Source organism: Tupaia chinensis, unplaced genomic scaffold (genome assembly GCF_000334495.1).
Source record: "Tupaia chinensis unplaced genomic scaffold, TupChi_1.0 Scaffold000710_1, whole genome shotgun sequence".
Classification (NCBI taxonomy): domain Eukaryota; kingdom Metazoa; phylum Chordata; class Mammalia; order Scandentia; family Tupaiidae; genus Tupaia; species Tupaia belangeri.
Window position 1 is genome coordinate 1060531 of NW_006160234.1, and position 6330 is coordinate 1066860.

Below are 6330 nucleotides of genomic sequence, written 5' to 3' on the forward strand. Positions count from 1 at the left end.
CATGAGGAATCCTCTTCTGAAGGAAGGCCTCAACTCTCCTGCCACACTAGCTTTGTTTGCTGGAGGCTGAATTATCAATAGAACATCTTCATTTTTCCTGTCCCCTGAAATGACTAGTTTGCAGGATGCCCGGCGTGAGTCTTAAGCCACCAGGTCCGGGATGCGAACCACGGCCGACTACAAGGGAGTTCAGTGACATAGCCATTACGCTAACTGCTGGTCTCACAGATAGGTTCTTTTTGAAATGAGGTCACAGGTTAGCCAAGATTCTTACCAAGCATTTAAGTTAGGTTATTGTGGTTGTAAGAAACAGAAACCCACTTAAGTTAACTAAAGAGCATGGATTGCACATTGCATGTAATTGCACATTAGCTAGACATGAGCTACAAGACAGCCAGTAACAGAGGTAGGTCTAGAAACTCCATTTCTCTCAAAGGCTGCCTCTTTCTCTATGTCTTACTGCATCTGAACTATTCATTTCTAGTTAGTAATCTGCTAAGTGACTCAAGTTTCTACTCTCTTTCAGCTTTAGAGTAAAACATTGCTTCAGCTTGCTATGGTGCTAAGTTTATTTCATGAGGCTTTTTTGGTTTATTTCAGAATCACAACTTATTGTTAATGGCCTCAATCTCTTGCAAAATCTTGGTTCAAATTCTGAAGAAGATAAAATTGGTTCAACTCATCTTAACATGTAAGGTCAGTTTTCTGGCCAGCCTTTAATTCAAGCAGCTGTGGTCCTAAGAGCAGGATAGCTTGGAGGGCTCCTCAAGGTTTCAAGTCACTGATCTCCCAGCTAGCCCACACTCTGGGTAGAGTGAGATGTTTTTTCATCTTTACTTGTTGGGGATGAAGCCCCTGACAGGCGTAATTCCTGTACTTTCCTTTTCCTTTGGCCTTAGATATTAGTATTCCTGATAATGTCACTTCAACAGAATTTTAATGCCGATTTTATTTCTGGAATTTCATGATTTAGAATTCAAACCAAGTATGTACAGATAATCCAGGTAAAGTACTTGGTTTGTAGTAAGAAACATGAGACAAAGCACTTTGTATGAATATGTGCTTGAGCAGGGGTTGGCAAGCTTGGTAGAGCCAGACAGTAAATATTTTAGGCTTTATAAACCCTACAGTCTTTATTGTAACTATACAACTCTGTCACATGAAAGCACCATAGACAATACGTAAATGAGCTGGTATGGCTGCATTGAATGAAATTTCAGGTGATCAGTCAAATTTGGTCTACAGGCCATAATTTGCCAGTCACCATAAGAGCAGAGAAACATTCCTTTTATCACCAATTATTATTATTTAGAGAGTTTTGCTATAGGATGCATGCACTAGCTGAAGATACAGAGATAGGCAGAGAGAAAGAAAATGAGAAATCACCCCCTGGGGGAATGACCACACTGAGTTTTTTGAAACATGAACAGTAGAGAGGAGTTGTAGAGTTTATTAGGCACAGGCCAAGACAAACCAAGGGCAAATGTACTAAGGCCACTGTAAGAACAGCTTGAAAGAGGAGAGCATTTCTTAGATATGAATGAGAAAGAGAAAAAGTTGGAAAAGTCATATTGGGAAAATAGTCCTTAGGTATGTGATTTAAACAGTAAGCAATTGGGAGCTGAAGGAGACATATGAAGGTGTATCTGTACCTTTGTTTTAATATATATGTTTAATATTATTATCTCTCTTGAATCTAAGATCTTCCATTTAGAATCAGTTTCCTTATTTCTGAAATATATCTTTTGGGGTTTTCTGTACTAAGCATTTGCTAGTCAAAGACTTTTTTAGTTTCTGTTTCTATGACAATGTCTTTATTTTACCAAACTTTTCTTTTATGATAACTTTCCTAGATATACAATTTTAGGTTGGCTATTGTTTCTTTCATCAAGATGTTATGTTGATTTCTTATTTCTATTAGTACTATTGAAAAGTTAGCTGTCTAATTATCATTCATTTGTATTTTCTCCACGTTTTCTCTTTGACTGTTTTTTTTTGTTATTGTTATTGTTGTTGTTGGAGAGTTGTTTTTTTTTTTTTTTGCTATAGGGCACATGCACTTGCCAGAGAGACAGAGAGACAGAAAGCAAGAAATCATCCCCCAGGGGGATGGCCATACTGCACTCCCTTCTCCTCTATTCTCCTCTCGGGATCTTGGGCACATACACACACATATGCCGGCGTGAGTTTAAGCCACTGGGTCCAGGACTCAAACCACAGTTGACTGCATAGGAGTTCAGTGACATAGCCATTACACTAACTGCTGGTCCCCTCTTTGACTGTTTTTGAAATCTTTTTGTCTTTGGTGTTCTGTGCTTTTATTGATATGTTTGAAATAGATTTTTTAATTACTAATTTGCTTTCTCTCATAAAAGGATTATACATACGTTCAGCTAGTAACTTTTGAAAATACCATTGCTCAGCTTAGACCTTCCAACCATGAAAACTGAGAAAGAGTAAAAATAATGAAATTAACTAAGGTCAGTGATAGGTGACCTTCACTAAGGGTCTTTTTATAATCTGTCACTTTCTTTTTTCATATACCTTTGAATAGGTCAAATATTTCAAGTAATATAATATCTATTAAGATTTTGACAACACATTAGTGAATACTACTATGCTATCAAAAGAAATTTAAGAAAGAAACCTCCACTGACTTTTTTAAAGTAATAAAGTGTGTGTTTGTTTGTGTGTGTGTGTGTGTATGTGTGTTTTGCATTTTCTTTATCCATTTATCTGTTGATGGATACTTACTTTGACTTCATATGTTGGCTATTGTGAATAGTGCCACAGTAAAAATTGGAGTTCCGCCACCTCTAACACATACTGATTTCCTTTCCTTCTTTCCTTCCTTCTTTTCTTCTTCCTTCCTTTCTTTTTTTAGTTTTGTTATAGGATATGTGTGTTTTCTGGAGAGACAGAGACAGAAAAAAGGAAATAGAAATCCCCAGCAGGGCTGGCCACACCACTATCCCTTCTCCTCCATTATCCTCTCGGGAATTTGAACATGCATGCACACACACTCAGTGTGCTTTCCTAGTCGCCAGATCCAGGGCTTGAACCATAGAGTCCGCCATGTGAGGTCCAGCTCTCTAACCACCACACCACTTGGCTGCCCCCCCCCTTTTTTGGTAGATATCTTGGACCCCTTTTATAAAGGGTTCCACTTTCATGAACTAATCACCTCGCAACAGTTCTACCTTCTAATACCATAAACTTGGGGGGTGAGAATTTTAACACGTGAGTTTTGGGGGGACACAAATATCTAGATCATAGCACTAGGCAACTTGGACTTCTTGTGCAGCTGTGCTATTAGTTATATAATGCTACATGGATCACCTATTTTCTTTTTTTTTTTAAGTTTATTTTATTCATAAAAGAGCATGAAAGATAGAAAAAGAGAACTTTCAACAGGGTCTGGTCATACTGTGGCCCTCACACAGCCATCCAGATTTTTAGTATCTTGGGCATGTGTACACATGACCAGTGTGTTTTCAGCCCAATCTGGGTGTCAGAACTCTGGTTGGCCATGTGGTTTCCAGCACACAGCTCAATTTGCTAAGTACTATACCAGCAGGCTGGGCCAGGCCACCTACTTCTTTTCCATTAAAAATATTTTATTAATATTTTAGAATATACATGCACTTGGACCAGCAGTTAGCATAATGGCTATGTCACTGGACTCCCACTGGACTGTGGATCGCGTCCCGGTCCCAGTGGCTTAAGACTCACACCAGGCACGTTTGCGTGCATGCCCAAGATCCCGAGAGGAGAACGGAGGAGAAGGGATTGTGGCGTGGCCATCCCCCCTGGGGGGGCAGTTTCTCGCTTTCTGTCTCTCTGTCTTCTTTCGGCTGGGAAAGCGCACGCCCCCTATAGCAAAAACCTCTCAAAAAAAAAAAAAAAAAGAATGTACATGTACTTGCCATAGAGAGAGAGAAAGAGGTAGAGAGAGAGGGAGGGAGGGAGGGAGAGAGGGATGGGGAGAGAGAAAGAGAGAGAGAGAGGGAGAAAGAGAGAGAAAGTATTCCTTCTTCCCCATCAAAGGGGCAAGACCATGTCATAATTCTTTATCCTCTATTTTTTCATCCCCTCAGGATTTTAGGCAAGCACACACATGCACCTAGCATGTCTTTCAAAATGCTGGGGCTGGAATTTGAACTGTGGTAGGCCATAAAGGATCCAGCTTTCTATGCATAAGGCTTAACCACTGTGCCACGGGTCTAACCGCAGGTCACATACTTAAAGCTCCAGTTATTTAATCTGCAAAATGAAGAAAGTGGATTGCTACCTGAGATTCCACTTTCAAATCAGTAATGTTTGGCCATTTTAATATTCAATTTATATCACTCGAGGAGTTAACACACTTAAAGGACAGAGAATAAATGGTTTAGGCTTTGCAAACCATACAGTGTCTGTCACTACTACTCAGCACTATGGCTGTAGTGTGAAAGCCCCACAGACAATATGTAAACCAACATGTGTGGCTGTTTCTAATGAAACTTCATTTATAGAAACAGGCATTGACTCAAGGCTCCAGTCCCTGTATAAATCTTTCTCTCTAGATATCTGTGGTTGAATAACAAATCACACCTAAACAAAAGTCGCTTCGATCAACCTATATTATCTCATGGTTTAAGAATTATGTTATCTCAAGGATTAAGAAGCTGGGAGCAACTTAGTTGAGTGGTCCTTGCTTAGAATCTCTCAGCCGGTGACAGTCAAGGTGTCAAGCTGAGCAACAGTCATCTGACACTTGACTAAAACTGTTCTAAGTTCTCTCTAGGGCTGTTGGCAAGAGACATGACTTCCTCAACCTGTGGGCCTCTCTACAGGCTGTGCCACCATGTGGCTTTCCTCAGAAGGTGGGCTGAAAGAAGTTCCAGGTGGAAACTGTAGTCTTTGAATAGCTCAGTCTTAGAAGTGAGTTCCATCACTTCTGCCATATTCTGTTCATTAAACGTGAGTCATGAAGGCCCGTTTGTGCTCAAAGGGAGGTATGATACGAGCAGGTAGGGACCACTGGGGACCACCATAAGGGTGTCTGCCACAGTCCACTGTGGTGATTCTCATTTAAAACCTCTTAGAATAGCATGGGAAAATGAAATAATCGTAAGTGCAATTTGCGTTTAGCCCTATCAGCTGGCCTGGTGACTTAAAGCAATGGGAATTACCTTAAAGATACAACTGTTTTCTACTGGTATTCCAGAAATTCTGTTCTATGCTCAATTTTATCCTCCTCTTCAAACCTTCACTTACAAGCAGAGAAGACCGATTGGGTCTGTAGGTCACAATCTAATATGGAACATATTTATTGAATAGTTTAAAATTCACACAGGAATCCCTGATCCAATCAGTTATGGCCAAGATAACAATAGTGTTTAATTCAGTCTAAGTAGACAGCTTTACAAAGCATGAAGAAAAGTGGTGTGAAGTTGCTTCTCTCAGAACAGAGAGATCACTAGTAGGCCCTTGGAGACCACATGATCATTCCCAGAAAAGTGCCGGGTATATACAGCACATATACTGAAGGCCAGTTTACTCAATGAACATACTTTCTGTCAGCCGCTACAAGGATACACGGTAAGTATACGTCTCTGGAAGATTTTTATTGCCCTATTTCTGTTAATACCTCTTTTGGTAAAGAAATCGCTCTTGGAAACACATTTACCCAATTAATTCTTGAGATGTCAGTTTACTAGCTGGCACTGTCAAGTTTCTTTAGATAATGTAAGCCAATGGGAAAACACGGGCAATGAGACCCAGTTTATGGAAAGGTACTCTACAAGCAACTACTCTTGTAAGGGATGAAGTGCAAAACATAAAATAAATTTCTATTTGCATTTAAAATTCATGAATATTGTTTCAGGATAGCTGTTACTTAATTTCTTCTTTTTCATATTTTCCTAATAAAAATATAGTGATATTTTTATGTACTCAACACGTAAGCACATTCTGCTTTCATATGTAGATACACTACAGAAGCCAGAACAGAGGTAAAAGATTCCTCAGAGGGAAGTTAAGAGGGAGGAAGAAAGGTGGGCAACAGAGTGACTCCTAAGTAGCAGAAAGGCAATAGCAAACCCCAGGCCAGAGGAGTCATTGAAAGATGAATAGAAGCATCACTAATAAATTCATAACAGGGCATAAGTTGCTTCATGAATATGTTAATAGCTTAATTTATTCATCTGAGGTTAAGGACATCTCATCATCATTGATCTAAAAACTACTTGGGGTTTTCTGAGATGTCCCTTGACTACGTAGTTTTACTTTTTTTTTTTTTTTTTTTTTCAAGCATTCATTGTAATGGAAGTTAAAGGAAGGTGAACA

The 6330-nt window shown here is 39.4% G+C and overlaps 1 protein-coding gene across 2 annotated transcripts in view; it reads left to right on the top strand.

The window, feature by feature from the left end:
* PAPPA2 (pappalysin 2) overlaps nucleotides 1-6330 on the top strand; it is a 327575-nt gene that overhangs the window by 43031 nt on the left and 278214 nt on the right. The gene's annotated exons all lie outside the window — the stretch shown is intronic.